Source organism: Sceloporus undulatus, chromosome 1 (assembly GCF_019175285.1).
Source record: "Sceloporus undulatus isolate JIND9_A2432 ecotype Alabama chromosome 1, SceUnd_v1.1, whole genome shotgun sequence".
Taxonomy (NCBI): domain Eukaryota; kingdom Metazoa; phylum Chordata; class Lepidosauria; order Squamata; family Phrynosomatidae; genus Sceloporus; species Sceloporus undulatus.
This window is the reverse complement of record NC_056522.1, coordinates 177,047,446-177,063,336: the sequence shown is the minus strand read 5'-3', so window position 1 is coordinate 177,063,336 and position 15,891 is coordinate 177,047,446. Positions and strand designations below refer to the sequence as shown.

General features: G+C 43.5%; 1 protein-coding gene across 1 annotated transcript in view; it reads left to right on the top strand.

Annotated features, from left to right (window-relative positions):
- Window positions 1–15,891, top strand: part of SERTAD2 (SERTA domain containing 2) — a 130,844-nt gene that overhangs the window by 73,839 nt on the left and 41,114 nt on the right. The gene's annotated exons all lie outside the window — the stretch shown is intronic.

Below are 15,891 nucleotides of genomic sequence, written 5' to 3'. Positions count from 1 at the left end.
TGGTTAAAAGCCTCTCATGCTCCCTCCACCCCATCCCCTTTTGGATTCGGAAGATAGGTCAGAAAGCTCTTTCTGATCACCACACACCTTTTGTCATCCTTAATTTTCTCCTTTATTCATCTGGAGTCGTGCTGTGTGCATCATCCATCAGGCAGGTAGGAGGAGGAGTTGGGGGCGGATGACACTGCTGCTTTTTGGCACTCCACGCAGGCTGGGGGCAGAGCAAATGAAGCTCCATTACGCAAATACTGGAGGCACCGAGAATGTGCCACATCACTTGTGAGCATGACTGGAGCCGACTGTGAATCATGGCTGTTGTTAAGGCTTTGTGTGTGTCAGCGCAAGTGGGCAGGAACACAGTGCTTTTTTCCTAATGTAAGAGTTGCAGCTAATGAGCTGCCAGCTTGTAAACACTGCAGATTCACTTGTTCTTGTTGTAGCTTTCTCTCTCTCTCTCTCTTTCTGTATATGTGTGTACTCCCTCTCTCAAGGCTTCTTACTAAGAAGTCTGGATTGCTACCAATCTCTTCCTAGATTTTGAGTAGCTAAAAAGAAAGAAAAAGAGGAAATTGCTTAAGAGATTTAAAAGTCCCCATTCAGTTATAACTAAAACTTAGAGCTCCTAGCAGCAATGCTTTGCAACTGTGACAAAGACTGGATAGGGATTTTGGCTTGTAAATCAGTGTTTTCCCAAGGGATTGGCAGCTACCAAGTTTTACTCCTGAGTTTGTATTTTGTGTTATTTTTTGCTCTTATCCTGCTGGCAGCCGATTCCTGTTTACCAAATAAAACTGACTTGGTCTTCTTTGTAAATTTTTCAAGCATGTAAGGGCAGTCACTGAAACTGGTTCCTCTCAGTTAGGTTGGCTCAAAACTGGTATTCCTTTTCCAAAGACTGAGGATCTTGTTTCTGAAGGAAAAAGTGGAATCATTTGTTGTTGTCTCTTCTGAGTGCATTGCTGCAGATCTTTGGTGATCTGGAAATATATATATATACACACACACACACACACACATCCCTCCATATCTACAGATTTTTTTATTCATAGATTCAAGCATCCGCGGTTTGAAAATATTTTTAAAATATACAAATTCCAATAAGCAAACTTTGATTTTGCTATTTTATATAAGGGACACAATTTTACTGTGCCATTGTATGTAATGGGACTTGAGAGATTCTGGAACCAAACTCCAGCGGATAACAAGGTATACTGAAAGGCCTCACCTCTTTCAATGATCTGCTCAATAAATATCTAGGAAGAGCATACTTAATCCATATGCTTAACTCCATTTCCCTTTTATGTAAATAGTGTAGATATGGCAGTGTGTAAGGAAGCCATGCTAATGATTCTTGGTTGTTTTTTTACTAACCCACTTAAAAGAAATGTAACTTGAACTTCGCAAATGACATAACAGGGACCTATAAAAAAAGACTACACATATGAGGTCAGAATGTATATTTGTCTTCATGTTCCCCTTGTTCATACTTGTCAGCTGCCTTCACATCCTTTCCCAGTGGCTATTTTTCCACTGTTACACATTAATAACAGCTGGACCAACCTCCTCAAAGTTGCAAGGCACATGCACAGCTATCAAAATGGCAATCTTACCTAAACATGATATAACATGGTATAGTAATGTTCAGGGGGTATACCTGGATTGCATGTCTGTGACAGTTTGGCATGGTGAATGTAGCAGCATAGTGTCATAAAATGGCAAGGCAGAGTAGTCAACTTTAACAGAACTACCTCTAGGCTGAAAAGGCAGGCTGTGTCCAAACTTTGGTGCAAACCCGACCATTAAAGATACCCTGTTGCTTTTGCTGGTGCCCATACTACCATCCCAGCCCCAGAATCTGACTCTTAGAACCCTCTAAAACAAATGTGCAGAACTTGTGGTCCTGGAACTGTGTATGTATATATTGCTTCTTATCTGGGCCCCAAAGCTGTCAGAATCCCAAATATTACCCCCTTTACCCTAGGCAGGCTATGTATATATGTGGGGTGGACTCTTTGTTCTTGGTCTTCCAAGATTGCTGTTTGCCTTATGCTTGTGTGTACATATGTGCGGACGTGTGCATTGTAGTGCCTTGCCTGCCAAACAACACTGCATATGGCTTTCAGGATTTAAAAAGTTTATGTATCCACTTGAAAATTTCTTTCTGGCCCTGTGATGTCTTGCCTAGCCTCCCTTCCAGTTGTTGCCTTTTCAGCCTCTCTTGACTACCTCCATCTCCTACTTGTTTTTTTTCCATCACTTCCCTGCATTTCTCTTCCAAGTGTCATTTAGGTTTCAGTGGTAGCAATAGGCCCATCTTCTCTGCATTTCACCCCTCTCATGTGTTACCCCAAGGTCTAGCCTCCTTCTGCAACCCCTATTTTTGATATCCGTTTGGTATTGAGGGGGTTTTAGGCAGGTAGCCGAGATGGCACCCCAGTGCAGAAAACCAACCATGATATAACAGGGGCGGAGAACCTACGGCCTTCCAGGTTCTGATGAACTATCATTCCCATCATGGTGAGGCATGATGGGAATGGTAGTTCATCAGAACCTGGAGAACTGTAGATTCCCCACCCCTGCAATATAAGGACCATATTTGGAGATCCTGCTGGATCAGCATGTGGGGAGCCAGAGCACTTAGCTGGGATAGATCAAGTAAGACCAGAATCTGCATAATCTTTTTTTGATAGGAGTGATGATGGGTGATAAACCTTGAGCTGCCAAATTACCTCCCTCTGGTGAGATTCTGTTGTCAAGGGACATTCATGATGATTGTCCAGCTATTTACAGACTTCCAGTTCTTCCTTCCTGGGAACTTCACTTTAATCCCCAAACTGTCCTGGGTTATGTTTTGCTCTATAAGTGTACCTGCTCATACCAATTTGGTCTTGTTTTGAGTTCATACAGACTCTCTGTCTGTATCTCATCTGACTCCCCAGTAATCACTTGCCACCCCAGATCTACAGGCAGTGTGCTGAGTCACTTTCCCCTCACAGAATCCTCCTATTGGGACCTCTCCTTCTGGAATCAGGTACTGTATCACCATTTGCAATCCTGAAAATTACTATCTGCTAAAACCTTTTATACCATTACTTCTTGTATGTGTGCGAGTGTGTGTTTTTGTGTGAAAGTTGATTTCCCTTTTGCTGTTATAAATAACACTACATTTTGATCTTGCATTCTGGAGTTCTGTTTCTCAGAGTTGATATATACAGGCTTGACCCCTGCTTTTAGTTGTCCAAAGCCCTCTCATCAGCTTCACTTGAGCTAATAAAATTCCCCCTGTTAAATATTAGTTGGGGCCCTGGCATTTTGGGTAACACATGCTCTTTGGGACTTAATGGATCCATGCCAACAAAAGAATCTTTCCCACTCTGGAATAAGTTTGAAATACTATGATTTTCAATGATAGGCTCTTATTGTTCTCCCTCAGAGCTACAACAGGTACAGGGTAAATAAAGCATAAATGCAGCAAGCTGCCACCTATTGAATTAAGTTGTCCAGACATCAGTTAACAGATCCTTGAGTCAAAAAGGAATTTCTCTTTCCCTTTTAAGATGCCTTTCTTACATTCTCCGTTAGTGCTGGTGCATTAGGAGGATGTAGGGGGCATTTAAATCAAAATATCATGTGCATATAGGTATGTGTGTGCTTTTTTACTCAGGTATATTGGCCCAAATGATTATTCCTTAGTAAGAGTTGTGCTGCAGAAAGTTAGGATAGCTCTGAAAATATGGTGCCAAAGTAGGGACTCCTGATTAAATTTTCTTACTGATTCAGACAATTAACTGGTCAGCTCTGATAGAGCACAATCTCTCTTGTCAAGAGAATGAGCTAGTTGGAAAACTTGGGGTTCTCTTCCTAGTTCTCTCTCTCTGACCATTTTCCATCTTGAGGAGCCTCCAAGCAAGAGACTATTAAACAGGTTTTGCTTCCTGTGACTTTGGGCAATCTAGGTAGGGTGTGCCAAAAGGCGGATTACTGGCTCCACAAAACATTTAGGTTGCAGTGAGCTTCGGAACCAGGTCTCCAGGTTTCTACGCAAGAAAGACAGAGAGTATAACTCATAATTACAGGCTAGGAGGGCTTTTGGGGGAAGGGGATTCTGGGAGTTCCCACAACAGTAATGTTTGCAAGCTCTGTTTATTATTGCTGATGTATTTGAGTAGGCATTAGGGTCTGATCTATGGGTCATCTTATCATACTGGCCTCTCCTGGGGTTCCTGCCAGAATGGCATGGATGTTCAGTAGATAAAGCATTCTCTTGGTTCATGTAACAGGAAAAAGACCCCCTTTAGTGGAGATGGTACAGATATAAAAGGCATTCAGTGCTTAAAAGTATATATTTAAACCAACTATGTGAATGTGGCTTGAGAGGCCTTGGGAGACTTTTAACCAATCTCTTAAGATTTGCCTTGAGAGTCTCTCAAATTAATGGCTGAATTTGTCTTTTGAGAATTCTTAACTACTTAACATGCCATGTGTGAATCGTCTCTGCCTTACACGTTAAGGAACAGGAATAGCTCATCACTTCCTATTTCTAGGTATACTCAGGTTGTTTTGGCCTGGAGGGGAAGTTAATTTTTTAGTGCTCTGTAAAACACCTCTGTTCAGTGCTGCTATCAGATAAACCAAACCAAATTCATTATATTTAATCAATGGGTATTTATTGTACTTTATTTCTGGGTGGATGCATAATCTCTTTTCTTTTTGTAAAATGTGGGTGTTATCTGATAGTCAACTATCAAATGCAGGGGTGGGCAAGTTGTAGCCCTCCATATGTTGCTGCTGTGCAACTCCAGTGTTTGGTTCATCTGCTGGGAGTTGCAGTCAAACAACACCTGGAGGGTCACAAGTTGCCCATTCCTGTGCTGAAGGATTGTGCGTGTTAAAACAGTGGAGATGAGGAGGAAAGGAGGAGATGACCGGAAGTTGACTCTCTCTTTTAGAAAATGGCAACATATTCAAGGGTATCCATAATAAAATTTCAAATTCATTAGCAGCAGAAAAGTAACTTCTCTGGAAATCCAGGATGCCCCTGTCCTGTGCAAAGCTAACTGTCCCTTTCGTAGACAGAAATATTCATTTTCTCGGGAAATCCCTGTAATGTTACATCTGAAAAATCACCTCTATGCTGTATAGGCAAAATTGTGTGCAGAACAGAGGCAGACTGGATTTCAAAGGAAATTAATTTTTGGTTGCTAATGGAGTTGAAATTTATAGAGGAAATTTTAACGAGAGAGCAATGGACTGGGTCTTAATTCTTTGAAGTTTTTACCTCCAACTAATTTAAAACTTTTCCATTTGGACTAGAATAGGCATATTTTACCTATACAGCACCTAAAAGTTTGTAAAGATATAACAATACAGGGACTTCTTGAGAAATTCAGTGTTCTCTACCAAAGGAAGGGGCAGTCAGCTTTGCATAGGACAGGGACAACTTGGGTCTCAAGGGAAGTTCCTTTTCCGTTGCTAATGGAGTTGAAATTTTATCACCTGCCTTTTATTGCCCTTTGTTCCTGTCTCTATATGGCCAAGAAGGGAGTGGCCTTTGTCTGCATTGAGATTCCTCAACCATCTTAAATGGCAACAGAGACAACATCTGAGACAAAATGTAGGCCGGCGACTGTCACTCTTCTTCTCCTGTATGATTTTGTACATATCTTTTGCCTGATGAAGAAGTCAGTAAAACTTCAAAAGCGTACATGATGTGCTTCAGCATTTTGGTTGGCCAATGAAGGTATTCATCTTTTCTGGATATTATTATATTTTGCTGCATGGCCGACATGGGTACCCTTGAACATGTTCCTGTTTTCTAAGAGAGAGAAGCAGCTCCCAGTGAGATATCACTTTCCTCCTCCCTTTTAGGATTTTGGATTTTGTGGAATTTAGAAAATGGGGTGACTCAAAGCCTCATCCACCCTTCAGCCACCACTCTTTTTTTCAAGGGTGCTTTTGGGGGGGGAGTGTAAGTCAAGGAAGGAAGGAAGCCTATTTAATGATGCTGAATTTTGGAAAGGGCTTCAGTAGGCAATACTGTAGCAGGGTGACGGGGAGGTGTTTGCTGGATGGGGTGGAGCTTGAACGACAGAACTTTGCACACCAGGAGTTGTGGGCTGGTGTGAGAGGAAGACCAGCTGCTTCTGTGCAAGAGGCAGGTTTAACTGTCTTGATAAAAAGGCAAAGGCATGCTGTTAAAAAGCAATGTTTTCAGATCCAGTGTACAGAGAACAAAAAGGCCGTTGTCAGCTATGTACAAGAGTTGGTGAGAGTTTGTATTCCACTCTCTTGCTTGCTCTCGCTCTCTTTTTTCTGTGGGAGTTATTTCCTGTTGTTGACTCCAGTTCTTTATTTAGAACCACCTTAGCTACTCAGCAACTGCTAGTTGGAGAGGGGGAGGGAGGGAGGAACAGCATGATTACAACTTCTGAGGGCTCAGTTCAAACAGATCTCCTTGCTTTGCTTCATTGAAAAGAAGAGGCCTTCCTTAGAATAACGTACATTTGACACAAATACATTTTCTTCTGATAACACCACCCACACGTTGAAAAGAACCTAACCAAAAAGGGGAGGGGCTCAAGCAAGACATGCTACACTTTAGTGCCGACACCGAACACAAGGCAAAGGTTATTCTCCAGCAGACAACAGTGGGTTTCTTTTGTATTTTTAAAAACAACACCATGCCGACCACCCTATAAAACCCTAAGGTTCAGGCTATCCGAGCATTTATAAATACACTGTCTGGAAAAATAAAGGGGCTGTCATTTTGCGTATTCTCTTATTGTGGAGGCAGTCTTTTTCAACTGACATCATGGTTTCTTAGGCTACAAATGCTACATCACTTCTGTTTCCAAAGAGCAGCAAAACGTTTCCTTCTTCGGGGTGTATGTATGTGTGTGCGTGCATGTGCACCTTCAGGTTGCCTGTCAACTTGTGGCAATCCCATGAATTTCATACGGTTTTCTTAGGCAACAAATAATGAGAGGTAGTTTCCCCAGTTTCTTCCTCTGAAGTAGCCTACATTACCTGGTATTCATTGGCAGTCTCCCATCCAAGTACTAACAAGGGCTGACCCTGCTCAGCTTCCAGGGTGTTGCCTATAAAAAGCCAGGGCTTATCAGCTGTTGAACAGTGTGTCCAAATGGAATAGTGCACTGATCACTTACATGCAGTGGGTACTAGCAGTGGCAGTCCTAGTGTTGGTGCCACATGGTGCGGGTTCCCTGGGGCCATTGGGGATGGTGACAGCAGCCTGCCCTGCCCCCCTGGCTGCCTGCTGAGACCAGCCATGAGCCAGCCAAGACACCAAAGAAGTTGGGGGAACAGGTGCGTGCACGCTCACCTCTCCTTCCCTGATGCCTTGGCTTTCTCAGGTGAGCCAGCCAACACACTGGGGAAGGTAGGAATAGGTTCATGCACCTACTTCTTTGCTGCCTTGTTAGGGAGCTTTGGTGGGACAATGAAATGTTGGTACTGCAGCCACAAGGTTGTGAGTTTGATTACAGAGCTCCCAGGTTGATTCAGCCTTCCATCCTTTCGTAAGTCGGTAAGTCGGTTGTTGGGGGCAGTTGCCTTACAGACAGTAAACTACTTAGAGACTGCTGTGTTCACTGATAAGCGCTATAGAAATGTACTTGCTATTGCTATTGCTTGTCTCCCTTGGCCAAGAGCCAGGGCAGCAGAGAAGGGGGGTGGCACTGGCAGCAGCACTGCACACACACCCACAGTGGGAGGCGACCCCAAATGGGCATCACCCCTCTTCTCAGGTGTCACCTGCAGCAGTGTGTATCCCCCACACACCCCTAGTGATGCCACTGGGTACTAGCACCTGGATCCTGTTCTGTAGTTCATCAGTTTAAGCCATTTTTGGAGTAGGTATTGATTACTGTCAAAGTGCACTATCCCCACACCAAAGGCCCAACTTTACGGATATACAGATTGGTTTGGTTCAGACATAATGAGAAGCCATGGTTTTTAAGACATCGCAGGACCATGTGTTAAGCTCATTCATATACATATGTGAAGGAAGGAATGTAAAAAACTTTCACCCTGAATTGATCACAATTCTGTATTACTGTCAACTGAACTCGGAACTCTGTTTTGCTGTAACTGTTGTAAAACCACAGTTTAATTATGGATTATTTTTACTAAGTGCACTAGAAATAAGCTACAGTTCTCTGAATTTTGGCATTATGGGGAAAATGCTTTAATACAAAAGCTTTAAATATCATCCAAGCATTTGTAACAGAAGAGGAGAGACATGGGTCTTGTGTGGGCTCTTCTTTCTCTTCCTAATGAGAAGCAATTGTTTCCTGTAATCTCTGGATCAACAACAAATATCCACTCTACAAACAAAAGGTGGGAGAACCCCGCATTCCTAATTATGAGCTTATTATCACTTTTTTCCCGTAGTCTTTTACCTATGCTTCAAAAAAGTGGCGGAAAAATGCAAATGAAACATAAAGGAACTGAAAACTCTTGCAAACTATAGCTGTGTGACATGCTGCATAAAAATATATTTTAAAATTAGAAATAAAAACTCAGAAAAATTTGGATGATCCCTGACGCAGCAGTTCAGTTTCACTGGGACAAGGGGGGAAAAGATTATAATTTTCTAAAATTATTCTAAAAACCATAGAGAAATTGAGATGAGGAGAATTTCAGGACAAATTCAAGTGATATTTCCTCTTCCTCCCATGTCTCACCTTATCCACAACTGAGGGAAGTCAAAGAGAACTCTACCCAAGGATAGGTTCATGTTTAAGCTAAGCACACTGAACTCCATTTTGATGTGTTTCACTTTTTTAAAAATTGCTTACACTAGATTACCAATATTTCACATCCTTGAGATGAAAATTCAGGCTCGTTTCTATTTAAAAAACAATAACAACTGATTTGGGGTTTTTTATGAGGCTAGCTGTTTTGCTTCCCCACTCCCCTACAAATATTTCTAAATATGTCCACAGCTTCATTTTTTAACGTAAGAGAATTCGAATTGGTTAACGTGTCTTGATTGCTTTCATCTTTATATCCTAGGATACCCCCTTTCTTTCCTGTGGCTCTCCAGTTACATTTCTGAGACAAACTCTTGGCACTAGGTGTACATAAACATATACAGCATCGATTGCAGTACACACAGCTATTTCCCTATATGATTTTTGGGTGTTTGTGATAAGATGGAAGATCCCTGATAATGTTACCTCTTCTACTTACCTATACTGGAAATCCATTGGGTGACCTTAGTCACACTCTCTCCTCCTCAGAGGAAGGCAATGTCAAACCTCTGAACAAATATTGCCAAGAAAACCTTATGGTCAGATCACTATAAGTCAGAGTTGACTTGAAGGTGGTACAGAATAACTAAGAAACAACTTATTACAATTAGGAATAACCTGTTATTGTCCTGAGAGGTTCCAGGTCTCTGTAATTGAGAGGATTCTAGGGTGAGGATAGGAAGCATCACTCATCTGCCTCTTAGGTGGAGCCCCTTAGAAAAGAATCCCACATCCAGGGTTTTCAGGCTGAATCTCAGGAAAATGGGAGCAATATGAGACAAGCTAGCAGTGCTGTCACAGACGTTACACAAAACATCCATGTGAGCCTCTGGGCCTTTAGTATTGGCCCAACCATACAAACCTACTGCATTGGCCATTTCGCCCTAATGTTACTACTGTTAATATTTGGAACATTGTATAAAAGTGATAATTTTTGTCAGCAAGAATAAAATTGCAAATACACTCATCTGTTCACATTCGTTGGGGTTAGGGGCACAGGACTCCCATGAATGTGGAAAAACCACAATTAACAAAAACACTATGTTTTTACCTGAGAGAACACCTCTCTAGGAATTTCTAGGTCCTCCAATACAACTCTGTTGTCAACATCTGCCAGACATTGACCATAGAATTGCGCTGGAGGAGCTACAAATGCCTAGTGGACTGTTCTCTCTAGGAATCTCTGGGTCTTTCAGTGTGACTTTTGGTTTAAGTTGGCCATAGCGTTGCGCTGGAGGACCTAGATATTCCTAGAGAGAACATATTAATAAAATCTGCAAAAGTCAAGGCCACAAGTGTGGAGTGACAAGTATATATGCATACAGTGAAAATATTGCTGGAAAAATAGGTGTCTTTGGGGAAAAAAGGCAGACAAAAATGTGTAATTTAGGAAATGCATGCTGCAGTATGCCTGGATTTTCTGGCAGATCCAAAAACTAGTAATTCACTGCAGTGCAGAAACTGGATAGAGCTATCTTAACAGTGGGAAAATGAGTTATGTAAAATCAAGCTTGACAGATTCTCCCAGCTCTAATCATAACTTTAGGCTGGTGTTAAGTGATAACAGTGTTTTTCAGACAGTGTTCTTTCACCACCATGCCATGAATTTGTTTAACCTGGATACAGAATCCCAGAAAATTATAATCACTATCTATGGCTACTCTTAGGTTATTATGAGCTGGCTGTGATTTGTGAATCACATTTGCTATTGATTGTGGAATTACTTCACATAGAAAGCCAGAGACAAACAAAGAAACGCTGATAACCTGTCATACAGCAACATTGCTCCAGTAGAGCCACAGTCTGGCAAGTCCCAGGAATGCATGGGGTTCGTACTATTACATGCCACCCCAGTTGTACAAGTACATCTACATATGGTTACTGCAACTTGTTAGAGCCTTTGCAAAAGCCTCTAGCCAGGGCAGAGCTACGATTGTGCCCCGTTCCTTTTATAAACTGATATGGGTTGTTGGCAAGCACTGCTCATTTGCTAGGATGCAGAACATTCAGAAGAAAGCAAGCAGTACAAAGCTGGACCACTGGAGAGGTTGGTGGGTTGTGCTTTGATTCCTTGAAGTACAGTAATTCTTGTTATTAATGCTGTTGCTCATTCTACCTTGGCAAGGTAAAGTTTGACTGGATGAATTCTAGGAAACACTGATATATTTCGTTCTTGGTGGTGGTTGTTTTATTATGTATTTTTAAGGTAGCACTTTTCATGGAATCTTGAGAGAAATGCATGCAAGTGTACAGAATGTCTTTTGCATTCATCGGCTCATTGAAATGGGCCTTGCATTGCCTGTATTGGAACAGAATGGGAGTGGGAGTTTCGGCTACATCTGACATTCTCCTGCTGATTTCTGGCAGCTGCTTTACTTCTAAATTTGGTGATGCTGACCTTAGGTTTGTGTGTGATGTTAACACCCTCGAGTTCAGTGGTTCTCAAAACTGGGGGGCAGCACCCCAGGATGTGCAAGAGTTGCTCAAGAGGGGCATGAGATTTGGAGGTCCTGATCCCACCTCCTCCTCCTCCTCCTGTTTACAAACTTTTTACATGTGAAATTTACACATGCGTTGAGCAGCTGGGAGACGTGTGCTCTGATGAGAGGCCCCTTAAAACTGGGGTCCCTCAAGGGGCCATTCTGTCTCCCATGCTATTTAACATTTACATGAAACCACTGGGAGAGATCATCCGGAGACATGGGGCGCGGGGTTATCAGTACGCTGATGACACCCAAATTATTTTCTCTATGTCTCCGACTGATGTAGTGACTGGGGATGGCGTCTCTCCTCTCGTGGCCTGTCTGGAGTCAGTAATGGGCTGGATGAGGGAAAACCGACTCAAATTGAATCCAGAGAAAACGGAGGTACTAGTGATAGGTTCCCCTGGTCCAGGAATGGCGGTGGTTCCACCTGTCCTGAACGGGGTCACGCTCCCTGTGAAGGACTCCGTGCGCAGTCTGGGGGTGCTTCTTGACTCGTCGCTTCACCTGACTGCTCAGGTGAATGCGACGGTCAAGAGCACTTGTTATCAGCTTAGGCTGATTCGCCAGCTGCGCCCATACCTGGCCCAGAGGGACCTAGAAACTGTTGTACATGCTCTGGTAACTTCGAGACTGGATTTCTGCAACGTACTCTACATGGGGCAACCCTTATACCAAACTCGGAAGCTGCAAATAGTGCAAAATATGGCAGCCCGGCTGGTCACTGGTGCGTCCAGGACCAGCCATATAACACCAGTTTTAAAAGATCTTCATTGGCTGCCCATTCGCTTCCGAGCTCAATATAAGGTGTTGGTAATTACCTATAAAGCCCTAAATGGCTTGGGCCCAGGATACCTAAAGGACCGCCTCTCCCCATACATTCCGCCTCGCACTCTCAGAACGTCTGGGCAGCAGCTACTGAAGGTGCCTAGGGCTAGGTTGGCCTCCACTACTCGGAGGTCGTTCTCCATAGCTGCCCCAGCCCTTTGGAATGTGCTGCCCACAGAGCTCCGCTCGTCCACCACCCTGGCCCAATTTAGGAAGGACCTCAAAACCTTCCTATTCCAACAGGCATTCCCCGAGTAAATATCCTGTGGGCCTCCCTCCTCTCTTTCGTGGCCAAGAGGTTGGGTTTTGGGGCTTTACTGTTGGGTTGTTTTAAATATGTTTTTATTGGAACTGTTTGTATTTTAATTATGTTGTGAGCCGCCCTGATCGGAGGAAGGGCGGCATATAAATAAAAATTTTATTATTTATTTATTATTATTAAACATTTAGTTAACTGTTCTAATTTTGAATGTTATTTCCTTATAAAATGTTAAAATATGAATATACATGAATGTGTCAATGAAAATATGCACACTAAATAAACAAGATATATTTATTCAGATACTATATCGAGTGGGGGGAGCGCAGCATCCTCATGCAGATGTAAAGTGGGGGATCCAGAAGTAAAAAAATTGAGTACCACTCTGCCCTAGTTCATTTGATGTTTCCTTACATTAAGCTAGAGCTGATAATCTCCATCCAAAATGCCTAAATTCTTCTCCAAAAAACCCCCAGATATTCCATAAAAAGAAACCTTGATTCCCAGCACTGAGAATAAACTACACAGTTCCTGAAAATGCATTCATTTTTATTAATGTTCATAACACATAGAGACAAAACTTAAAAACTTTAGAAGTCGAGAGGAAAGCTGTTTCTTTCACTTTCACTATTGAAACACCCATGCAGTTCACGCCAAAGTATGAATGCCCCATTGAGCTCAAACTGAACCTGCTCCCTAGTCTGTTTAAAGCCATACTACAATCCTATGTACACATAGGAGTTTATTAGACTGGGGACAATTGGAAGTATAAATGATTTGCCTGCGATAATCCCGCAATTGCGCTAATGGTTTTCACGTGATGTTATGTTTAAGTGATATTATCCTGTGAATAACCCATTATTATTGTACAATTGCACTAATGGTTTCCATTCGACGTCGAGGTGAAACGTGATTAAAGTGCCATTGACCTGTGAATAACCAGGCAAGAAACAGCAGCAAATCAATCACAGGATTTTCCCATGAATGACTTTTTGCTGTTTATTGCCTGATTATTCTCTGGTTATTCACAGGATGGCTCCTGTGTGAATCTCATTTTGATCACACTTTAATGTGAAATGTGTGACTTTCACAGGTTAATCACTGATTAAAGTCCCAATTTCCCCTGTATGATAAACTCCATGGTTTAAATTCAGTGGGCCTTACTTCTAAGTAAGCTTTGAGCTGTAAAATATTGCCATGAGGATCTCTATGTAGCAAATTACAGTAGGGCTTATCCTGGTAGGTATCTTTATCATGGAGTTAGTTCCATTGAACATGATGGAATTTATATTCAAGTTAACTGTCCATTGGGCCCTGTAGAATCAACAGTGTCTATCCTCTTAAACTGTTATGAAAAAGCTGCTTGCTTTGTAATGTTTAATTCTACATTTGGTTTTCACAAAGGTTCTTGACATGCTGCAGAAATGATCCAGTTTGACACCACTTTGACTGCCATGGCTGAGTGCTAGGAAATCTCTGTCAGCTCTCTGACAGAGAAGGCTCAGTGTCTGACAACTCTAGTTCCCAGAATTGCCTAGCATGGAGCCAGGGCAGTGAAAGCAGCCTCAACCCGGCTTATTTCTGCAGTGTGGCCACAGCCACTGTTCTGCTGTGACCAGCTCCTCTTCCTCCTCCTTGGAGTCCTGCTCCACTTGGACTTGTTGACCAGTTTGGGAGTTGTTGAATAGCTCACATGCTTCTCATAGTTGTGGTTTTTGTGCTGTTCTGGAGGCGGGTCCAGGGCTTTGGAGGGGGGACGATTAGCCCCCCTTTCCCTGTTTTCCCCAGTGCTTTCTGGCTCCTTCTTTTTGGACCCTTTGGCTGTGTCCGTACTGCAAAAATAACCTGCTTTGAGATCCCACCTGAATGGAATTCCACACAGGAGCCATTGCCTCTCCCCACCAAGGCTAGAGATGGTCCAGAGGAGGGCCACCAGAATGGTGAAGGGTCTGGAAAGCAGGCCCTATGAGGGGAGACTTAGGGAGCTGGGTATGTTTAGCCTGGAGAAGAGAAGGATAAGAGGTGATATGATCGCCCTGTTTAAGTATTTGAAGGGATGTCATATTGAGGAGGGAGCAAGCTTGTTTTCTGCTGCTCCAGAGACTAGGACCCAGAACAATGGATGCAAGCTACAAGAAAAGAGATTTCATCTAAACATTAGGTGGGACTTCCTGACAGTAAGGGCTGTTCTACAGTGGAACACACTCCCTCAGAGTGTAGTGCAGTCTCCTTCCTTGGAGGTCTTTAAGCAGAGGCTGGATGGCCATCTGTTGGGGGTGCTTTGATTTTGAGTTCTCGCATGGCATAATGGGGTTGGACTGGATGGCCCTTGGGGGTCTCTTCCAACTCTAGGATTCTAGGATTCTGTGATTGGCTGGATGGCTATCTGTCACAGGGGGTGCTTTGATAGTGTGTTTCTGCATGGCAGAAAGGGGTTTCGGACTGGATGACCCTTTGGGGAATCCCTCCCAACTTTGGGATTCTATGCATTCCTGCATGGTGGGAGGGGAGTTGGACTGTATGGCCCTTTGGGGATATCTCCCAAGTCTAGGACTCATGGCAGAAGGGGGTTGGGACAGGATAGCCTTTTGGGGAATCCATCCCAAATCGGAGATTCTATGTATTCCTGCATGGCAGAAGAGGGGTTGGACTGGATGGCCCTTTGGGGAATCCCTCCCAACTCTGGGGTTTTATATTTTCCTGCATGGCAGAAGGAGAGTTGGACTGGATAGATAGCCTTTGGGTTCCCATTCTATGTAATCCTGCATGGCAGAAGGAGAGTTGGACTGGATAGATAGCCCTTTGGGTTCCCATTCTATGTAATCCTGCATGGCAGAAGGAGGCTTGGACTGGATAGATGGCCCTTTGGGTTCCCATTCTATATATCCCTGCATGGCAAAAAGAGGGTTGGACTGGATGGCCCTTTGAGTTCCCATTCTATATATCCCTGCATGGCGGAAAGAGGTTTAGAGTGGATAGATAGTCTTTGGATTCCCATTCTATGTATTCCTGCATGGCAGAAGGAAGCTTGGACTGGATGGCCCTTTGAGTTCTTATTCTATATATCCCTGCATGGCAGAAGGAGTGTTAGAGTGGATAGATAGCCCTTTTGGTTCCCATTCTATGTATGGCAAAAGGAGGGTTGGACTGGATGGCCCTTTGGGTTCCCATTCTATGTATCCCTGCATGGCGGAAGGAGGGTTGAAGTGGAGAGATAGCCCTTTGGGTTCCCATTCTGTGTATCCCTGCATGGCCGAAGGAGGCTTGGGGTGGCTAGCCCTTTGGGGGAATCCCTCCCAGCTCTGGGATTGTAGGAGTCGGGAGCCTCCCCCTGCATGTCCTTCCTTGCCAAGGAGAGCCATCATCGCCTTGTTCCAGGAGGAGAGGCCAGACCCTGCATCCCTCCTCTGTGTCTCGCTTCTGTGTGTGTTGCTGCTGCTGCTCTCCCGGGACAAAGGCCCACTGGAAGAAGCAGCAGCCAGAGAGGGAGCCGAGGAGGAGAGGCAGAGCAGGGAGGAGGAGTGGAGGAGGAGGAGAAGGAGGAGGA